The sequence below is a fragment of the Lampris incognitus genome, chromosome 3 (assembly GCF_029633865.1).
Source record: "Lampris incognitus isolate fLamInc1 chromosome 3, fLamInc1.hap2, whole genome shotgun sequence".
Classification (NCBI taxonomy): domain Eukaryota; kingdom Metazoa; phylum Chordata; class Actinopteri; order Lampriformes; family Lampridae; genus Lampris; species Lampris incognitus.
Window position 1 is genome coordinate 29,971,403 of NC_079213.1, and position 22,169 is coordinate 29,993,571.

A 22,169-nucleotide genomic window follows, 5' to 3' on the forward strand; every position below is an offset into this window, starting at 1 on the left:
ACTTTCACTCAAGCAGCCATCTTCCGTCACAAAACCAAAAAACACGACTGTCCCCCGAGTCCTCTTCTCAGCATCCAACAGTTCATCCAAACGTATTGAGAACTAACGAGCCACTGCGACCAGTGAGCTAGCTAGCTTCACTGACACACAGACTAACGTTAGCACTATAGGCTAATCCAGTACGGTACTAAGCTAGTGCTGGAGAGAGTCCAATCACTAAACACTAATGTCTACTACTGTCTGTCTAGAATCCTCTTCGTGCCTCATGCACACTACAACAATGGCAAATGTTCCTCTGAAACTCACGGCACCGACGAAGCACTGACGTCCATGTCCTCCGTCCATGACCTTTTCAAACACTCCACTGCTAGTCGGTGGGATTCATGCTAGCTGGTGGTCACTCGCAGCCTCCGAGCAGGACACCTTCTCCGACGCACCCCAGGAAACACGAACTCGTCCCAAAGGATTCTTGTAGACGGTACCACATTCACTCCACGTACAGTACGTGTCTGTCTCTAGATTTCGTATTTCTATTAGAAAAAACAAATTCTGTTCAGCGACCCGCACACCGCCCCCCCCCCTTTCACCCCGGTGTGTTAGAGAGCCTCACTCTGATTGGCTACAATGGAGGAGGCTTGCCTGATACTAATCCTATAATATGCGACTATACTCAAGAGTAGAGTTGCATACCCTACACGCCCATTTCACGCCATGGCCATCTTGGATTTTTTTAAAAACCAAGTGGTGGGAACTTAGCCACGCCCCTTTCCTACTCAATCGGAAATCAATGCAGCCGGGGCCAGCAGCAAACATGGCTTGGACTACCAACCTCGAGCACCTACCGTCATTTACCACAATATGAAAACTAAGCTGGGTCTTTTCTTTTTAGAGTACTTTCTGCCTCTCCTGTGCCAGTGAGGAGAGACACACACACAGGGCTGTATTCAAAGAAACTGTTTAATCACAATAAAATAAAAAATAAGATACATTTCATTTTTATACTGTACATTCAATATTTATACATTAGATTGTCCCATCTACAATATTTTCATTCTTTGTCCTTTAACTTTAACAAAACTGTTGGTTCATTTTAAACTAAAATATGTTCGGTCAACTGTCATTCTGTTGTAGCAATAAACTGGAACTCGCTACCAACTCAAATCATCAATTGTTTACTAAACTAAGATAGTGATTGCTCATCTCAAGGTGTGGGCTAAAAAATGGGACTGTACTGAAATGAAGTTAAATATGTTTCAATCTATCTAAGGTTTGTGTGCACTATTTTCTTGTCAGCTGATTTAACAAAGGTTTAAAACAGTGGTCCCTGAAAATTTGTTAGGAGAGCACACACAGTCCACAGTTGGTTGACTGTTCCACTTAGTGAAAGGGGTATGACTCGATCAAAAATGTGGTACTCCTTTATGCGTCTTATTGACCGTTCGACGTGTATTCTCAAGCCAACAATACTCTGTGTGTCTGTGAGCTCATTACAGCTAAACTGTCCACTTGAGCCTAAAAATGCAGGGATGACAAGTTTTACATCTATTTCATCGAGCAGGTCTTTGATAAGGAAGCCCTTATCGGCCATGACCTCATCACCTGACTCTAAGAGGTCCAGAACACCTGACCTCTTAGTTATCTCCTTATCAGAAATACATCCTGTGTATAGATTACTTACCAGGCTAACTGACCCTGAGGGAGTGATCCCAATTAGGGATTTCAGTGTAGTGTTACTTTTATAATGGGAGTATGTCATGGTGTTCAAAACCTTCGAACTAGCTGTCTCGATGCGGATCTCTGTGCAGTCTAGTATCACTCTTGTGTTTGGGTAGAATTCCCTGAATACTGGTGGCATTAGCTCGTCTACTGCTGCTCTACTAGGCCATATTGGGAGGGTCCCTAACATAAAGAGCAAATAGTTGGCCCACGTCGTACAGTTCCTGCTGACTGTGGCCGGCGACACATTGAATCGTACAGATAAATCTGGAGCAAAAAAGCCCTGCCTCACACGGCACAAGAACAGGAAAAACTGATCAGTCAGCAATAAATGCTCTGCATGGAAGCCAGACACAGAAATGTGTTCTAGGTTATGGCTGTTCCTTTGCATTTGAGTCCATCGCACCATGGACTCTGCAGTAGGCTGTAAAGCTAGGAAGAGTGCTTTGAGGGTGTGGTAATCCTTAAAACCAGTGTAAAACCTGATCAGATTGGGCGCACACTGGAAGCGTTCTAGACCAAAACGCTCACTTTTCAGCTTTTTATTTTTGTCCTCCAGGAAAGCGATGCATTTCTTTACTGCGTCAAGCTGGTCTTCCACAGAAAGGGGTTTCATGTCATAGTCATGATCAGGTAGAGTCGCCCAAACCTCACTGGACACATGAGGATATGTCATACATGTGGGAAGCAATATAAATCCACACATTTTCCTGTTATCAAGATGATGTGTCAGAACAGAGCTATCCACTATTGAAAGATTAGTGAATATATATATATATATATATATATATATATTATACAATGCAGTAATCTACATGTTTGAAAAATTGTATTGTACTGACATTAACAACTGACCTATCCCCCTCATGTTCCTCTTCATGTTCCTCTTCATCTTGTTCCGCTATTAAGTCACCAATGCGACTACAAACAGGAGCAAACATTTTTCAACGTCAAACTTCTGTCTCCCTTCTAATGTTTTAGTCACAGTGACACTGGTCACCCCAATATTATTTAACTGGCTGTACATGGTGCAAACTCTGCAGCTCAATGCATACAGTAAATAAATTCATGAAAATGTCCGGTTTTCTGTGGTAGGTTTGCGTGTTGCTGAACTGTTGTATATTATATTTTTACCGAGCTCAAGCAAGCCAGCTGCTTTATCAGCGATGTTAATGGCAAGACACTGCTACGTGTCTTTGAAGTTAATGGCCTCATTTTCTCATTCCCACTTGCTGTGGAAATTAGCTTATAAGAACACAATCTGAGATAAGTACATGGTGGGATATATTCATTTTCACTTCATATAATTTACTGTTGTTTTTTCTGGTTGTTATGAGCTCTCCATTTCCATGGAAATACATTTGGAATATTCAAAAAAGCGAGATTCATGAGCTTGGTGTTTTACTGTAAAACAGATTGTAACCTGACATCAACCCTGTCGTTTGTATTCATAATGAACATGTATACGGGCTTACTGCGCATATTAAGTGACATTCTCCTGTTCTCGGTCAGGTCACCAGTTCTACCTGCACTAAAAAATGACGAATTAAATAAATATTGTTATTTGTATGAATTTATGTGTCATTTATCAGATCAGACCCCCGTCCCTACCCCAACCAAACCCCCACCACTGCCGCCGCCAAAATCTCACTCTGAACTCAGTTCAAAACTTGAGAGCCCTGCTTACGGGTGTGCAGGCGTTTGGGGAAGCGGTGAAACGTCAAGGATTTATCTCTTTCCCTTCTTTAATAGGAGTTGCAGGATGGTACACAGCAGTACGACATGTTGCTTCCAGCAGTTTTTTCAATGAAGTAAGAAGGGGGCGTGGCTAAGTCCCACCACTTGGTTTTTTAAAATCCAAGATGGCCGCGGCGTGAAATGGGCGTACACACGCCTCCTCCGAGTCGCCAGCCGCTTCTTTTCAGCTATCAGTGAGGAGTTTCACCAAGGTGACGTAGCGCATGGGAGGATCACGTTATTCCCCCCAGTTACCCCTCTGTTTCAGTAGGCTATCTTATAAAGAATGACACACACACGAGTTGCTCAGTGCAGCCAAGTATAATCAAAGTGTTGTAACATGTTCCTGAGCGCGGGTCATGTGTATCTAAGGTAAACTAGTGGATAGCCGATGGCATCGATCTATCTAGACCCGTAACATCCTCCTTTTCCAAGTATAAACACATACACATGAAGTTAGTGCAAAATAAAATTACTTTCATATACGAACAACCAATAACAGTGCAACAGCAGTAAATCTCTTCATATCCCATACCAGTGTAATAACCACAGTAGCGTATGATAACATTTCTCCTCTTTTCCCCCTCTCTCCCACATAGCAACCATCAACATTATTCAGATTATAGTGAGTTTCAGTGGAGGTTTAGACAGCCGTCCAACCCTTGTGTAAGTGTGTCCATCCGAACGCGGAGCGCCAACAGGAGTAGATGGCACCTTGGGCATGGACCTGATGGGGCTCGGCTCGAACACAGCCTGAGGGGTCTCAATGACAGTTTCTGTAGCTGGATCCCCGTCCGGTGTGTGTGCCGCAGCGGATTCAACAGGATCGTGCGCGGCTCGTGCAGCTGGCTCAGCCACTCTGAGATCGATCCTGTTACGACGGTACAGGGAGCCATCAATGTCCACAAGATAAGACCTCGGCGCAACCCTGCGGAGACAAGTTCCGACTCTCCAGCGGCCAGTGTTATCACCTGGCAGGGGCTTCATCCGTACGACTTCCCCAATTTCAAGTACCGGCAATTCACGGGCAGATCTGTCATAGAAGGATTTGGCGAGTTGCTTCCTGTGGCGCAGCTTTTCAGTAACGCCCACGACAACAGCTGGTTCCAGGAGCTTGCTTGCCGCCGGGATGGACGTCTTCAACCGGCGGGACATGAGGCGTTGTGCTGGGCTGCTGCCCATGTTTTCCGTAGGTGTATTCCTCCAGTGAAGCACGGCTTTCCAGGGGTCTTCACCATCATGCGTGGCCTTACGCAGAAGATTTTTTTACAATCTTCACGGCCGACTCGGCCTTGCCATTCGCTTTCGGGTGTCTGGGAGAGGAGGTCACGTGCTCAAATTCCCACTCAGAAGCGAACCGTGTGAACTGAGCTGTGAACTGAGGGCCGTTGTCTGTAATAACCTTCTCTGGCTGACCATGTCGGGCGAACTGTGCCTTACATCGCTTGATGACTGTCTCTGCAGACATGTCGGGTAGAAGCTCTATCTCCCAAAAATCGGAATAGTGGTCGACTATTAGGAGATAGTCTTTCTGTCTGAAGCTGAATAGGTCCATGCTCAAGACCTGCCATGGCCTGGTTGGTACTTCGTGAGAGAGCATGGTCTCCTTTTGCTGATTGTGGGCGTACACATGGCAGGTCGAGCAGCTGCTTACAAAGTCCTTTATCTCTGACTGCATGTTGGGCCAGTACAATGTCTCTTGAGCGTGTCGGTAGCATGCATCACCCCCTATGTGACTTGAATGTATGCGCGTCAACATTTCTGGGCGGAGTGACTTTGGGATGATGACTTTTTGCCCCCGGAACAGAACTCCGTTCTGCACACTGATTTCATCCCTGAAGCGCCAGTACTCCCTAGCGATGAGGGGCGCTTCCTCCTTTACATCTGGCCAGCCCACGAGAACAGTGTTCTTCAGTGCCTGTAAGCATTTATCTCTGTCGGTGTGTCGTCTGATCTGTCCCAGCCGCTGGTTAGTCACATTCAGGTACTCTGCCTGGTTCACGTGCTGTATGTCTTCCTGCTCTTGTTGCAGAGAGCAGATAGCGTGTCGCTGATATGCAGTCCCTCTGCCGGAGCATCCAGCCGTAGCTCTGCTGAGCGTGTCGCTTATGAACATCTCTGGGCCTGGTTTGTAGATTACCCTCAGGTCGTAGTTCTGCAGAGTCATGAGCATGCTCTGGAGTCTCTTGGGCGCATTGAGAAGTGGCTTGCTGAAAATAGAGATCAGAGGCTTATGGTCCGTCTCTGCTGTGACTGGGTCGCGGCCATATAGGTAATGGTGAAACCTCTGGCAGGCGAAGACGATACTGAGACACTCCTTCTCAATTTGTGCAGTTTTTTTCGGTGGGGTAAGAGCCCTCGAGGCAAATGCGATGGGCTGACCTTCCTGCATGAGACAACATCCGAGACCGCTCTGGCTGGCGTCGCTCTGGATTGCGATTGGCTTAGTTACATCATAGTAGCGCAGGACGGGCATAGCTGTCGCCAGCGCCTTAAGCTCATGAACCGCCGCCTCGTGCTTAGGCAGCCAGTGCCAGGGTGTGTCCTTGTCCAACAGGCGTCGCAACGGCTCGCAGACAGTAGATAGATGAGACATGAACTTGGCTAAATAGTTAGCGAAGCCAATGAGACGCTGCACGCCCTTGGCATCTGTTGGGTTCGGCATGTCAATAATCGCTCTCACCTTCTCTGGATCGGGCTTCAGTCCAGCAGATGAGAGAATGTGGCCATGAAACTGCACCTCAGCCACCTTGAACTGCAACTTCTTCAGGCCGAGGCGAAGCTTGACCTCGCGGCAGCGTTCCATCAACGCCGCAAGCTTGACGTCGTGGTCGTCCCCAGCCTCCTTGTCTGTGTCCCCGCAGCCGACGACCAGGATATCGTCTGCAATGGGCTCAACGCCCTTCAGACCGGCGAGGAGCTCGTGCTGCTTGCGCTGATATACCTCGGGCGCCACCGATACTCCAAATGGTAACTTGAGCCACCGCTTCCTCCCCCAGGGGGTCCAGAACGTGGTCATGAGGCTACTCTCATAGTCCAGTTTGCATTGCAGGAATGTATCCCGAGCGTCAACTAACGTGAAGACTCTGGCCTTGGGCAATTTATACAAAATGTCCTCCAAGGTAGGCATGATGTATTGAGAGCGCTTTAGGGCTTTGTTCAATGGTTTAGGGTCAATGCATATTCTCAGCTTCTCCGGTTTTTTAACAATCACCATGTTGCTGATCCAATCTGTAGGATCTGTGACAGGCGCAAGGTGGCCGTCAGCCTCGTACTTGTCCAGCTGGGCTTTGACTGCTGCTTTCATTGCGATTGGGACATTGCGAGGGGCACTCTGTACTGCAGCAACACTAGGATCAAGGTCAAAATGGACCTCCCCAGGCACGGATTCCACAGGGGAGTTGAACACGTCACTGTATCTGTTGATAAGCTGTTCTTTAGTTAGGGCTCCTGGTTGTGTGTGTTCCATTTTGAGCACATCCTCTGGAATTGTGAAATGCATGAGCCCTAAGCGTTCACAGGTGGAGCCTGACAGAAGAGGATGTTGGCTGGTCCTCACTATTTCGAATGAGAGCTTGTGTGTTTGGCCTCTCACAGTACAGTCAGTCTCAAAGGTGCCCATAGAGCTCAGTGTTTCCCCCGAATACAGCTTCAGTCTGGTGTCACTCGGGCGGAGAGGTTTGTTTGGGGCCAGCCTTTTCTTGTCTTGAAAGCCCATTACATTGCAGGTGGCTCCAGAGTCCAGCTGACATTGTTGTGGCTTGTCGTGGAGTTTCAGAGTCACAAACCACTTCTTTCCTTTGGTGTGCACTGCGCCGATTGACTCAAACATGTACAGATCATCTGCATCATTACTATGCTCTGGGGGTTCTTCTGTGTATTCCACACAGTTTACCTTGCCCTCAGCATGCCCCTTTTTGCTCTTTAAGCACACTTTAGAAAAGTGATTAAGTGTCCCACATGACCTACATTGTTTCCCGAAGGCCGGGCAATGCTCTCTGCCCCTTGAATGCGAGCTGCCACAATATTTGCAATTGCCTGCATCTCCTGCTGTTCTGGGTGGATTGCTCTGTTTCCATTGGTTTTGTCTGGGTTGCCTAGCAACGGCATGCACTACCTCCGGCTGCGGTGTTGTTGCAAACTCCATTGCTCTTATACGGATGTCAGTTTGCTCTGCTGCGCGACACATGTCAATAGCTGTGACCATGTTCAAATCCTTCTCTCTCAACAGCCTGCGCCTAACGGCCTCGCTTGCAACTCCCAGGACTATCTTATCACGGATCATTTCATCTTTCAACTGTCCATACTCACAGGTTGCTGCCCTCTCTCTCAGTCTCGTCACAAAGGTATCAAACGATTCTCCTTCCTCCTGCTTGCAACTCCCGAAAATGTACCTCTCGTATATTGTGTTTTTTGCTGGCTTGAAGTATTTCCCCAACTCTCTCAGTATGGCGTCAGGATCCCCTTGATCATCTTCTGAGAGGTTCAGATTGTGGCGGTAAATATGCCTGCATTCACTTCCCATCACACTCCTTAGAGTAGCCGCTTGTATTTTCTTGTCCTTGCCAAGTATGCCCGTGACGAGGACGTAGTCTTCATATTCGGCCCGAAAAATTTCCCAATTGACACTCCAATCGCCTGTGAAGCTCATCGGGGACGGTGGTGGAATATTCACGTTAGCTGCCATTGTATGTGATGCTATCGGCGCCGGTAATGCTAGCGTTAGCTCCTCTGTGACAACGTCTTCAGCAGAAGTACTTTGCTCTGAAATGTGACCTACTCAGGCCTACAAACTTAAACATGCGAGCTAGTAAAATAAGAAATAAGTTCTCCGACTTCTTGCACCATGTTTCAGTAGGCTATCTTATAAAGAATGACACACACACGAGTTGCTCAGTGCAGCCAAGTATAATCAAAGTGTTGTAACATGTTCCTGAGCGCGGGTCATGTGTATCTAAGGTAAACTAGTGGATAGCCGATGGCATCGATCTATCTAGACCCGTAACACCCTCCCCCCTGAACAGGCTCCCCGACCGACCAGAGGAGGCGCTAGTGCAACGACCAGGACATGTACCCACATCCGGCTTCCCACCCGCAGACACGGTCAATCGGCTCTGTGCATAACTGTAGTCCACTGACTTCCGGTTTCTACTGCAGCGGTCATGCCAGGTTCCTGTTTGTTGGCGCGTCCTATTGACAATGGCATATTTTTCGCAATGCCTGCAAGATTTACCATGGATAAATGTCAGCGTTACGTCCACAAGTTATGGCCACAGTTATGAGGATGAGGATACTCATCCTCATTCACATATTAATTCCATTTTAATTAATCCAACATATTAATTCCACAACGTTCACCTGTTTGCTGGTAGGTGCAGGGGAAAGTTTGTCGACAATTCTGTGCATGTCGTCGACATTTATCCATGGTAAATCTTGCAAGCATCGCGAAAAATATGCCACTGTCAATAGCACACGCCAGCAAACTGGTATGACCGCTGCAGTAGAAACCGGAAGTCAGTGGACTACGGTTACGCACAGAACCAATTGTGTCTGGAGGGAAGCCCGACCAAGGCAGGCTCGAACCGGCGATCTCCGTGTTGGTAGGCAACAGAATAGTTCACTGCGCTACCCGGACGCCCCCCTAGGAGATCACTTCTAAAGAGACCCACTTTTGAGATGACATTACTTGTACAGAAACCCTGGCTTCTACTGACACAGATGGTGATATCCTCAACAGGGAGATCTTGGTCTGTTTGGAGACAGACAGTGGATATCAGAGCTACTGAGACACCAAAAGAGGGATAACTGCTATAGACCAGTACAAAGGGAAAATGTGGTCAGTTTGGAGACATCCGACATCTCACAGTTTGGGATCCAAGCCTGCAATTGTGAAGAAGGTTCTCTCTGACTACATGTTGGCAGAAGGTGACATCAATACAACCGGGCCTGTATTGAGAGAAACAATACGATATGACTGCCCAAGAGGCCCTGAGGATGGACGCCCGTATGGCCCAGATGTCTCATATCTGACTGCCCAATCAATATTTCAAAGCGCTACTTTGAGATAAAAAGGGCCATCTCATAACAGTTGTGTTGACACAGACATGAGTTCAAACTCTGCCGTGTATTACAATACAGAGAAGTCTCTGCTTTCAAACTTTTTCTTTCGTTTCTTTTCTGTTATTAGCTCTAAGCTCGACTCAGAGGACACCGGGAAAGCTTCGGCGGTGAAAAATGCCCAGAAAAATATCACTCCATGACTCTTAATGCCGTCCTGGTGTCATTCAGATCCACGGGGAATGTGGCTGAGTCAATGTGACATTTTCTAATGTAGACAGAGGAGAAAACAACAGAGAGGAAACGGAAGGGGGTCGAAACTTTCTTGTTATTTCTGTGTCTGGGAGATAAATGACCATGAATGTCATGGGACATTAACACTGAAACGATATGACAGAACTGCAATACAACACAGTGCAGAGCTCTCCATTTCATGTCTGGTCCAAAATGAGGGACTTTCACGTGTCACAATCAGAATCAGAATCAGCTGTATTGGCCAAGTGTGCCAATGCACACAAGCAATTTGACCCCAGTTTATATCAGCAGCTTGCAGACTCACACACACACAAAAAAGAAAAAACCAACAAACAAAAATGGAAGAAAAAACCAGAAGAAATGAACAGAACAGGACATTGGAGGCAAGCATGTATGTATGTATGTATGTATGTATGTATGTATGTATGTATGTATGTATGTATGTATGTATGTATGTATGTATGTATGTATGTATGTATGTATGCACAACAGGTATGTCGCTACTATACACAGTTTTGTTATGGTTGTGTAATCGATCAATATACTATATTGCCCATACACTATACCATATACCATACCACAACTCCACAACCCATCATGCCCATATACAATACTATATACTCAGGTCAAATGGGACGATGATGTTTCTGCCCCATTCCATGTAAGCAGTGGGGTTCGCCAAGTTGGCATTTTGTGTTCTTTTTTGTTCAGCATTTATATGGATGACCTGTCGAGACGGCTGAATGGGTATAACACGGGCTGTCTTGTGGGTGGCTCTGTCGTCAATCACCTCATGTATGCTGATAATTTAGTTTTACTTAGCCCATATAGTGCTGGACTTCAGCAGCTACTGAAGGTGTGCTCGCAGTATGGCGAAGAACATGACATTAAATATAACGCCAAAAAAGTCATGTCATGATTGTCAGACCTAGAGAGGTCAGGAAATCAAATGTTCCTGTGTTTCAGTTATCAGATAGTCCTCTCGATACATGCAAGGAAATAAAATATCTTGGACATGTCCTCTCTGATGATCTGACAGATGACAGAAATATATACTGGCGATGCTGTAAAGTTCTCCATGTGCTCTGTTGATGTCAAATGTTCATTGTTTAGAGCTTCTGTAACACCTCTGTATACAGCTCATCTCTGGTCTTCTTACAGGAAGAGAAGTATGCAGAGGCTATAGGACACCTCTGTATACAGCTCATCTCTGGTCTTCTTACAGAAAGAGAAGTATGCAGAGGCTATAGAACACCTCTGTATACAGCTCATCTCTGGTCTACTTACAGGAAGAGAAGTATGCAGAGGCTACAGAACACCCCTGTATACAGCTCATCTCTGGTCTTCTTACAGAAAGAGAAGTATACAGAGGCTATAGGACACCTCTGTATACAGCTCATCTCTGGTCTTCTCACAGGAAGAGAAGTATGAAGAGGCTATAGAACACCTCTGTATACAGCTCATCTCTGATCTTCTTAAAGGAAACAGGAAGAGGAGTATGCAGAGGCTCAGAGGAGCTTACAATGAGGCTATGAGGTTGTTGCTTCATGTCCCCAGATGGCATAGTGCCAGTCAGTTGTTTGTGTCCTCAGATGTGCCCACATGTGATGTACTTTTAAGACGGCTAATGTATAATTTTATGCGTCGCCTGGATGTGTTGGAGAACAACATCATAGAGGCTCTAACCAGCCCTACGAAAAGCTGCTATCGCTTCACATCCAGACTCCAAAAGCATTGGTGAGACAGCCTGTATCTGTTATGAACTGACTGACGCCTCACATGTTGTGTGTGTGTGTGTGTGTGTGTGTGTGTGTGTGTGTGTGTGTGTGTGTGTGTGTGTGTGTGTGTGTGTGTGTGTGTGCGCGCGCGTGTGTGCGTGCTCATGGAGTGTAGGGGTGTCATGTAGGCCTAAATTGGGGGGGGGGGGTTTAATGTATTGTTGCTTGTATGCTATGGACCGACTGTGTGTCCGAAATAAAGATTATTATTATTATTATTATACTCCCACTATATTACACTATATTATCTTGTGTACCAGAAATATACACCATATATTCACCTACCATGTCAAGTCAAGTCACTGTTATTGTAGGGCCCATCTCTGTCTCCCTCCCTCTCTCTGTCGTTCTTCTTCTTCTAGATAGAATGTTGTAAGTACAGGTTACCCAAAAGTCTCCGGAGAAGTTTGTAAAGTAACTGAAAGCGCTTGGCTGTTTGCAGCTAGAAAAGCGCTATGAAAATGCAACTTGATTGATTGATTGATTGATTAACATAAATTTGCCTCAGGGGGCTTTACAGCAACACAACATCCTGTACTTAGACTCTCACTAAGGAACAACTCCCTAAAAAAAAAAAACCTTTAACAGGGAGAACAAATAGGAAAAAACCTCAGGGAGAGCAAGAGGAGGGATCTCTCCCCCAAGATGGACAGATGTGCAATGGATGTTGTTTACACAATTTACACAATACAACATTGAAAGAGGATAACAGAATTATAATGGAATTATAAAATAGATGAAGAATATGATGAGGAGGGTGCCAAGCAGTCTCTAAAGACATGCATGTTCGGGTTAATACTCCTGTCTGTGCCCCTGACCGAGGCATGGCGAGACCAACTGGAGTTGGTCCCCGGGTGCTGCACGGCGGCTGCCCACTGCTCCTAGCTACACAGCTAGGATGGGTTAAATGCAGAGCGCAGGGATTAATATAGTATATCAAAAATCAAATAGAATCACGAGTGTAGGCCAGTGTGCTTCAGCTCTTCAAGAGAACAGGAGGATCAAGGTAGATTAACGTTGCTGCATATTAGCATAACTTCACTTCACTTTCTGACCGTAACAAATTATATATTCAGCATGAGGCCGCTGTGGCCCTGTGATGGGCTGGCGGCCTGTCCATGGTGTCGCCCCGCCTGCCGCCCAGTGACTGCTGGGATAGGCTCCAGCATCCCCGCGACCCTGAGAGCAGGATAATGGATGGATGGATATTATCACCTCTTTTATCCAATGCATCACAAAGAGCTTTCCATGGTTCTGATTTACACCGATCGGCCAAAACATTAAAACCACCTGAGGCCACTGCCATCAGGGAATACCGTTACCTTGAAGGGGTGTACCTGGTCTGCCACAATGTTTAGGCAAGTAGTACGTGTCAAAGTATGCCAGGACCCAAGGTGTCCCAGCAGAATGATGTAAAAGAAAGCGTGATTCATCAGACCAGGCCTCCTTCTCCCACTGTTCCATGGTCCAGTTCTGATGCTCACGTGCCCATTCTAGGTGCTTTCGGCAGTGGACCGGGGGCATCATGGGCACTCTGACAGGTCTGCGGCTACACAGCAAGGTGTGATGCACTATGTGCAGCGCCCATGACCCTGTCCAATGGAATCTGGCCCTTGTCAAAGTCGCCCAGATCCTTATGCTTGCCCATTTTTCCTGCTTCCAACACATCAACTTCCAAGAACTGACTGTTCCCTTGCTGCCTAATATATCCCACCCCGTCACAGGTGTCATGGTAACAAGTTAACTAATGTTATTCACTTACTGTTTTGGCTGATCGGTGTACACTACCGTTCAAAAGTTTGGGATCACATTGAAATGTCCATATTTTTGAAGGAAAAGCACTGTACTTTTCAATGAAGATAACTTTAAACTAGTCTTAACTTTAAAGAAATACACTCTATACATTGCTAATGTGGTAAATGACTATTCTAGCTGCAAATGTCTGGTTTTTGGTGCAATATCTACATAGGTGTATAGAGGCCCATTTCAAGCAACTATCACTCCAGTGTTCTAATGGTACAATGTGTTTGCTCATTGGCTCAGAAGGCTAATTGATGATTAGAAAACCCTTGTGCAATCATGTTCACACATCTGAAAACAGTTTAGCTCGTTACAGAAGCTACAAAACTGACCTTCCTTTGAGCAGATTGAGTTTCTGGAGCATCACATTTGTGGGGTCAATTAAACGCTCAAAATGGCCAGAAAAAGAGAACTTTCATCTGAAACTCGACAGTCTATTCTTGTTCTTAGAAATGAAGGCTATTCCATGCGAGCAATTGCTAAGAAATTGAAGATTTCCTACACCGGTGTGTACTACTCCCTTCAGAGGACAGCACAAACAGGCTCTAACCAGAGTAGAAAAAGAAGTGGGAGGCCGCGTTGCAAAACTGAGCAAGAAGATAAGTACATTAGAGTCTCTAGTTTGAGAAACAGACGCCTCACAGGTCCCCAACTGGCATCTTCATTAAATAGTACCCGCAAAACACCAGTGTCAACATCTACAGTGAAGAGGCGGCTGCGGGATTCTGGGCTTCAGGGCAGAGTGGCAAAGAAAAAGCCATATCTGAGACTGACCAATAAAAGAAAAAGATTAAGATGGGCAAAAGAACACAGACATTGGACAGAGGAAGACTGGAAAAAAGTGTTGTGGACGGATGAATCCAAGTTTGAGGTGTTTGGATCACAAAGAAGAACGTTTGTGAGACGCAGAACAAATGAAAAGATGCTGGAAGAATGCCTGACGCCATCTGTTAAGCATGGTGGAGGTAATGTGATGGTCTGGGGTTGCTTTGGTGCTGGTAAGGTGGGAGATTTGTACAGGGTAAAAGGGATTCTGAATAAGGAAGGCTATCACTCCATTTTGCAACGCCATGCCATACCCAGTAGACAGCGCTTGATTGGAGCCAATTTCATCCTACAACAGGACAATGACCCTAAACACACCTCCAAATTGTGCAAGAACTATTTAGAGCAGAAGCAGGCAGCTGGTATTCTATCGGTAATGGAGTGGCCAGCGCAGTCACCAGATCCGAACCCCATTGAGCTGTTGTGGGAGCAGCTTGACCGTATGGTACGCAAGAAGTGCCCATCCAACCAATCCAACTTGTGGGAGCTGCTTCTGGAAGCGTGGGGTGCAATTTCTCCAGATTACCTCAACAAATTAACAGCTAGAATGCCAAAGGTCTGCAATGCTGTAATTGCTGCAAATGGAGGATTCTTTGACGAAAGCAAAGTTTGATGTAAAAAAAATCTTATTTCAAATACAAATCATTATTTCTAACCTTGTCAATGTCTTGACTCTATTTTCTATTCATTTCACAACATATGGTGGTGAATAAGTGTGACTTTTCATGGAAAACACAAAATTGTTTGGGTGATCCCAAACTTTTGAACGGTAGTGTAGATGTACCTCAAATTTGTGTTAAAACACATTTGTTTGGCATCCAGGTGGCGTGGCGGTCTATTCTGTTGTGTACCAACACAGGGGATCACAGGTTCGAATCCCCGCGTTACTTCCGGCTTGGCCGTGTCTGCGGGTGGGAAGCCGGATGTGGGGATGTGTCCTGGTCGCTGCACTAGCGCCTCCTCTGTGAGCCTGAAGGCTCACAAGTTTTGCCATTTCTGTTCCTGCCCCCGCTTTGCCCTCCTTCCCTGATTGGCGTGCCATTTCTGTTTCTGCCCCTGCTTTGTTCACCTGTTCCCCAGTTCCCTGATTGGCTCCCCAGCAGTTATATCCCCCCCGGGTTGCTCCGGCTCTTTGTCGGGTCGTTATGGTAACTTTTAGGAGCCGGATGCTTCACATCTTGTCTCGAGCCTTCCTTGCTGCCAGTGCCCACCGCTCCTGTTTTTTGTGAGATTGCTTGCTCCATTAAAGCGTTGCTCTAGCCCAGCCTGTCTCCGCTGTCTCCATTTGGGTCCTCAATTCCTGCTCCCGGCGTGACAGAAGCAAATCACTTTTATTTATTTTTTTTGAATGCATCCCTGTTTAAAAAGAAATGTGGTAGTGTTATAGCAGTTGAGAGAAGTAGTAAGCTAATTAAAATCTGGACAGAATAGTGTAAATGACTTTAAGGCTGCAAGCACTGACAATTCACTTTTTACTCCTACAAAATGTCTGAGCTCTGACAGACAAATCAGGTTTATATTCCTTTTCTGCCCTTTCAGCATCACTTTCATTGAAGTCCTTACTCGTCCAACCAAAAAATTTATTAGTCTAACTCAATCTCATTCTTTCTACGGAAGAGCTCATCATTATGCAGATGGGGGAACATCACCAAGATTGTTCCCTGCTTTAAGATTTAGGGAAGAGATTTTTTTTTACCAGCTGAATGTCCTCAAGGGCATTAAAAAAAACTGCTTAAATTTAGGATGCGTGCAGTTTCCCTCCACAAGACAGCGAGAAGATCTACTGCATCCGTGCAGATCTCAGTGGAATGACGCTGCCTTTTCAGCAGAGCTGGCGCGTCAGGAGAAACAGCACAGGCTGTATGTGGGCCTGCTAGATAAGGCCTTCTGCAGCTAAAATTCAAACGTTAATTAACACAAAAGAGCTTTCCGCTGAAATGGCAGCTGATATTACAAAACCAAAAAACTTCAAATATAACAGCGTACTCGGAGATAAGCCTTTGACGGATCCCTGGACGTCATCATCTCTTATACTCTCCAGCGTGTAGATAGAATGAATAATCCACACTGTGGTGGAGGCACCGTACCTCTCTGTCCTTATTCCTGAAGGTGTCTGGGACGCAGCATTAGTTTCACTTACTTAGCAATGACTGTGGCATGACGGAAACATTATTTCACAAGTAGGCGTCTTTCACATGGTGAACTCATGGTTGTAACTTAGGCTAACAGAAAGAGCCCCAAGTTAGCTAGCAACTGTATGTGAGAACGCGCTAACGTTAGCCAGCGAGCTACAGTGCATTCCAGCAAGAGTGGTTAACTAACTAGTGACATAGTAGATTGCTGCTAGCTAATGTTGGACAAACCTTAAGTTAAGAGACTGAAGCAAGTAAACGCTTATTGTATTTTTAAATCACGTCAGGACACAGCGCTGTCGCTCGACACAACCTCTCCGTGGCATTCTTTATTTAGACTGACACAGCATCAAAGGCAGACCCGATCAAACAACCCAGAGCCCGCAGGCATCACCAATCGATCCCAGCACAATAGAACAGCACCAAATCAAATGCAGCACTGTCGATGTGTGCATACATAACATTTCCCCCCCCCCCCCGGCAGGATTTCAAACATGAAAGGTTGACACAAAGTCCTCTAGGTGGCCAGGGCGTAAACGTGTGCGAACAGGTCGCGGGGCGGCCTGAGGCTGGGCAGGCCGAGGTGGGGAGGGAGATGGCAGGGGAAGCTGAGGCCCAGAAATGTCTGGGGCCCGTGTAGGAGCTGCATGAAGCCCCGGGGCGTCTCGCCATGCTGAGGGAATGGCTATGGTTGTGTCACCAGCTGTGTGTGGCGGAGCTGACACCTTCCGTAGACGACTGGAGTGCCACCGAGTGCCATCGCTGAGGAGGTAAGTGGCTGGGCCCAGCTGACGGGTGACTTGGAGAGGAGAGGACCAGTATGAAGCCATTTTATTGTCCCTGTGGGGCCTGCGGACCCTGACCCAGTCTGACACATTGATGTCTGGCACCCTGGTTCGTTTTGACTGGTCAAACCGTTGCTTCATCCGCATCTGCTGACGAGTGACTGAGGCTCTGACCCCAGAGGGAGGTGCCTGAGGTGTGGAGGGGCGGAGCCTGTCAAGGGGCATGCACAGTTCCCGGCCTAGCATGAGAGAGGCTGGGGAGACGCCTGTGGTCGAGTGCTGTGTGGCCCGATAGTGCAGCAGAGTGTGACGGATGGCCTGCGTGAAAGAGCACCCTTGGGCCATGTGTGCTCTGAGGCCGTTCTTCAGTGACTGGTGAAAACGTTCAACGCCGCCATTGGCCTGGGGGTGGTAGTACGCAGTGCGTATATGACGGATGCCCTTGCTTTCGAGATAAGCAGTGAACTCAGCAGAGACCAGCTGAGGGCCGTTGTCAGTGGTGATGGCCTTTGGGAGGCCCCAGCGAGAGAAAAGAGAGTCCAGGAAGTCGATGATGATCTGTGAGGTCACAGTGCCGGAAGTGGTGAGTTCAGGCCATTTTGAGTGTAGATCGTAGGCGACCACCATGAAGCGTTGGTGGTGGGGAACTCCATGGATCTCACCACAAATGTCCAACTGCAGGTGTTCCCAGGGCTGAGAGGGCCAGGCGAGAGGTTGCAGGGGTGGGGAAGCCTGGTGGCCAGTCTTGCCACTCACAAGGCAGGCAGAACAGTCCTTCACCAGAGCCTCAATATCTCTGTCTATCCCCGGCCACCACACCAGGTCTCGGCAGCGCTGTTTCAGTTTCACAATGCCCAGGTGGCCTTCATGCGCCGTTTTCAAAACACGTGCACGGAGAGCAGCTGGGACCACTGTGCAAAACCCACGTGCCACGCAGGTGTCGTTCCAGCAGGAGAGCTCCTGTCTGACTCGGGCGAACGCAGCCAGCTCCTCTGGGACCTTGTGAGGCCAGCCGTTCTGGATGTAGGTGCGGAGCTGGGAGAGGACAGGGTCCTGTTCGGAGGCTGCCCTCAGCTCCTGCAGAGAGACAGTGGCCTGGAGGGGTGTGTGTAGCATTTGGACAATGTCCTTTTCCACACAGTCAGTGTCCGTCTGTGGAGCTGGGGTGGAGACAGAGCGAGAGAGCAGGTCGGCGACAACATTGTCTCTGCCTGGGGTGAACTGCAGGCTGAAGTTGTACTGGCGGAGGCGGTCAGACCAGCGGTGCAGCCTCAGGGGTTTGTGGCCTGTCCCAGATGTGGACAGCAGCGCTGTCAGGGCCTGGTGATCTGTCCTGAGGGTGAAGGAGCGGCCATAGAGGTAGAGGTGCCACCTTTCACAAGCCCAGATACAGGCTAACGCCTCACGCTCACCCACGGAGTACCGCTGCTCGGTCAGGTTGAGGGCACGGGAGGCGAAGGCAATGGGCTTCTCCACACCGTTCTGGGTTTGAGACAGCACGGCCCCTATCGCTGTGGCTGATGCGTCACAGGTCACAAAGGTGGAGCTGGAGATGTCGAAGTGAGCAAACACTGGTGGGGAAGTCAGTTGAGTCTTGAGATCACGCACAGCGTCACTGCATGCCTTTGACCACACCCATGGCTCGTCCTTACGCAGCAGCTGGTGCAGGGGGGCTGTGGTCGCAGAGTACTGGGGAAGAAACCTCAGGTAGTAACTTGTCATACCCAGGAAGGAGGCAACCTGGGCGGCCGAGCTGGGCTCAGGGATGGCCTGAATGGCGTCCACGTTGGATTGTAGTGGAGTTACACCGCTCGCTGACAGCCGGAACCCCACGAAGTCGATGGCTGGCACAGAGAGGACACATTTCTCAGCATTGAGAGTTAGCTTGTGCTTGGACAGGGCTGCGAAGACCATGTTAAGGCGCTTGTCGTGGATTTCACTGGTGGGCCCGTGTACCACTGTATCGTCCAGATAAATGGCCACGCCCAGTATGCCAGCCAGCACGGAGACCATGATTTTCTGGAAGCAGCTAGGGGCGGAGCTGAGACCGAAAGGCATCCTGGTGTAGCGAAACACTCCTGCATGTGTCACAAAGGCTGTGAGGTTTCGGCTGCTGGGGTGGAGGGGCACCTGTAAGTACCCCTGTCTGAGGTCGAGCTTGGAGAACACCTCAGAGCCATAGAACTGAGCAGTGAGTTCTTCTGAGGTGGGCAGTGGATACTTATCAGGGACCACTGCCTTATTTACTGCACGTAGATCGACGCAGACACGCAGGCCCCCCGACTTCTTCTTAGCCACCACGAGGTTTGAGACCCAAGGTGACGCGTCCACCGGTTCAATGATGCCAGCTTCCAGCAGTTGTTGCAGCTCGGCGGAGACCCCATCACGGAGAGCCAACGGGATGCGGCGCAGTGGTTGGATGACAGATTTCACAGCAGGGTTGAGGAGAGGTTGATGGGTGAAGGCGGAGAGGCAGCCCAGCCCCATAAACAGCGATGGCCACTTCTGCTGCCAAGGTGTGGCAACAGTCAGGATTGCTGCCCCCCTTGTGTCTAAGAGGGAGAACCCCAGAGCGGAGAACAGGTCCAGGCCCATCAGGTTGGCCCCACGGCGTGCCACATGAAAAACTGCATTGGGCACCAGCTTGGTTCCATAGCGGACTGTCAGTTGGAGAGAGCCAACCAGATCGATTTTGGAGTCACCATACCCACAGAGGACAGCTGAGGGTGCGGACAGTGGCAGTGAACCGAAAAATTGACTGTAGGTATCAACATTCAGGAGAGACACACTTGCACCGGTGTCCAACAGCAGGGGGATGCACACATCATTAATGTTGACTGTGCATGATTTGAATGACACTGGCCCAGAGCTCACCTTGTGAATGACGGCGGTTGAAGACTGGGGGGTGTGGCCCTCTGACCCAGCCGGGGAAGATCGACAGACGTTGGCAAAGTGATTGTGCTTACCGCAGCTACGGCATGTCTGGCCACGGGCAGGGCAGTTCTGAGCCCTTGAAACATGAGACCGAGACCCACAGTTACCACAGGACTGTTGAGGGCGGGGCCGAGAACGCCGTCGTTGCAGTTGCAAGACGTCCCCAGTGGAGTCGGCGCCCGCCTCGCTCTGGTTGGGTTGCGTCCCGAGAGGCAGCCGTGAGTAGAGGGAGGAGTCGTTGGCAGCTTGACTGGAGGTGGCCACTTGCTGTGTATTTAGCATAGCAGCACACTCAGCTGCTCCCTCAACCTGTAGTGCGATGGTAATTGCTCTGGACAGCAGCAGATCGTCTTTTTCCAGCAGGAGAGTCTCACGCACCTTTGCGTTGTTGGTGTGTTCGATTAGCTGGTCGCGAACCATCTCGTCCTGAAGCGCGCCAAACTTGCATGAGCTAGCTAGCCCTCGCAAATTAGCTACGTACTGCCGCACAGACTCACCAGGCAGTTGGTGTCGCTGACGGAATATAAATCGCCGAAGGAGGGCACTCTGTGGAGCAGCGAAATGGGTGCTCATAAGTCCCACAGCTTCGTCAAAGTTTGTGACGTTCCCCAGAGTCTCGAGCACACGATGACCCTCTGCTCCCAAGCAGTGTAGCAACAGAGCCGTCTTCCTAGCCTGGCTCACGTCGTCGAGCCCTGAGGCGATGATGTAATTTTCAAAACTATGTAGCCAGCGAGTCCATGGTACCGGAGGCTCGCCAGGTAATGCCAGGAAGGGGGCAGGTGGTGGGAGAGAGATATTAGCCATCCTCGTCGCCAATATTGTATTTTTAAATCACGTCAGGACACAGCGCTGTCGCTCGACACAACCTCTCCGTGGCATTCTTTATTTAGACTGACACAGCATCAAAGGCAGACCCGATCAAACAACCCAGAGCCCGCAGGCATCACCAATCGATCCCAGCACAATAGAACAGCACCAAATCAAATGCAGCACTGTCGATGTGTGCATACATAACAACGCTCTTTAACACGAAGTGGGGAGTCGTACTTTACCAGGAAGTTTCTGTGGTGGACGTGAAGCTGCGCGCCAACGTCAAACGCCAAAATATATATATACAAGATAATATAATGTAAAATGTAATAAACAAGAGGCTTAGGACAGGCATATGTCATGTTTAAATAAAGTGGTTTTCTTCTAAAATTTCTAAATATGAGTTACAGCAGCGCTTTCCCCTTTGTCTGTCTTAATTTTTATGGTGGTACCAACCCACTTAAGGGAGGTACTGAGACTCCACTGGGAAACCTGGACTGGTGGTTTAATGACGTATGACCCCTTGAACATTAGAGAATTTTTTTCCCCCTCGTTTAATCTAAAAAAAAAATCAGCGGGTATAAATATTACAAAATTTATTCTAAAGAAAAAGAAAAAGAAAATGTAGATATGTGCAAAATTAAATATCAAGACTTTGTTAATGCAGCTGTGCATTATGCTAGCACATACTGTAGCGAATATCGGGGGGCAGTCCGGGAGACCGCCGCCACAGCCTGTACGCGAACCCGTGGCTCCCACACCGCAAGCTACAACGTTGACCAGTCGACTAAAGGGTCCGCCCCGTCAGTCAAGGTCTACCGAGCCTACTCATCCGTGATCGTTACAATACTTTGCGTGTGTCAATTACACAAAAATGAAAACTTTTCAACACATCTGCAAGGCTAACAATTTTCATGATACAAGAAAATATGCTGTACATAGTGTTTGTGCCAAAACACTGGGATGCAAAGTTGTCTTGTATTTGCTCCAGCACCAGTGCATGGTGTCAAGCCAAGTCAATTTTGTTTGTATAGCCCAGTCTCACAAATTGCAAATTTGTCTCAAGGGGATTTACAGCAACACAACATCCTGTCCTTAGACCCTCAAATCGGATAAAGAACAACTCCCTAAAAGAAAAACAAAGAAAAAACCCTTTAACAGGGAGAAAAAACAGGAAGAAACATAAGGGAGAGCAACAGAGGAGGGATCTCTCTCCCAAGACAGACAACGTGCAATGGATGTTGTGTTTACACAATTTACACAATACAACATTGAAAGAGGATAACAGAATTATAACGGAATTATAAAATATATGAAGAATATGAGGAGGGTGCCAA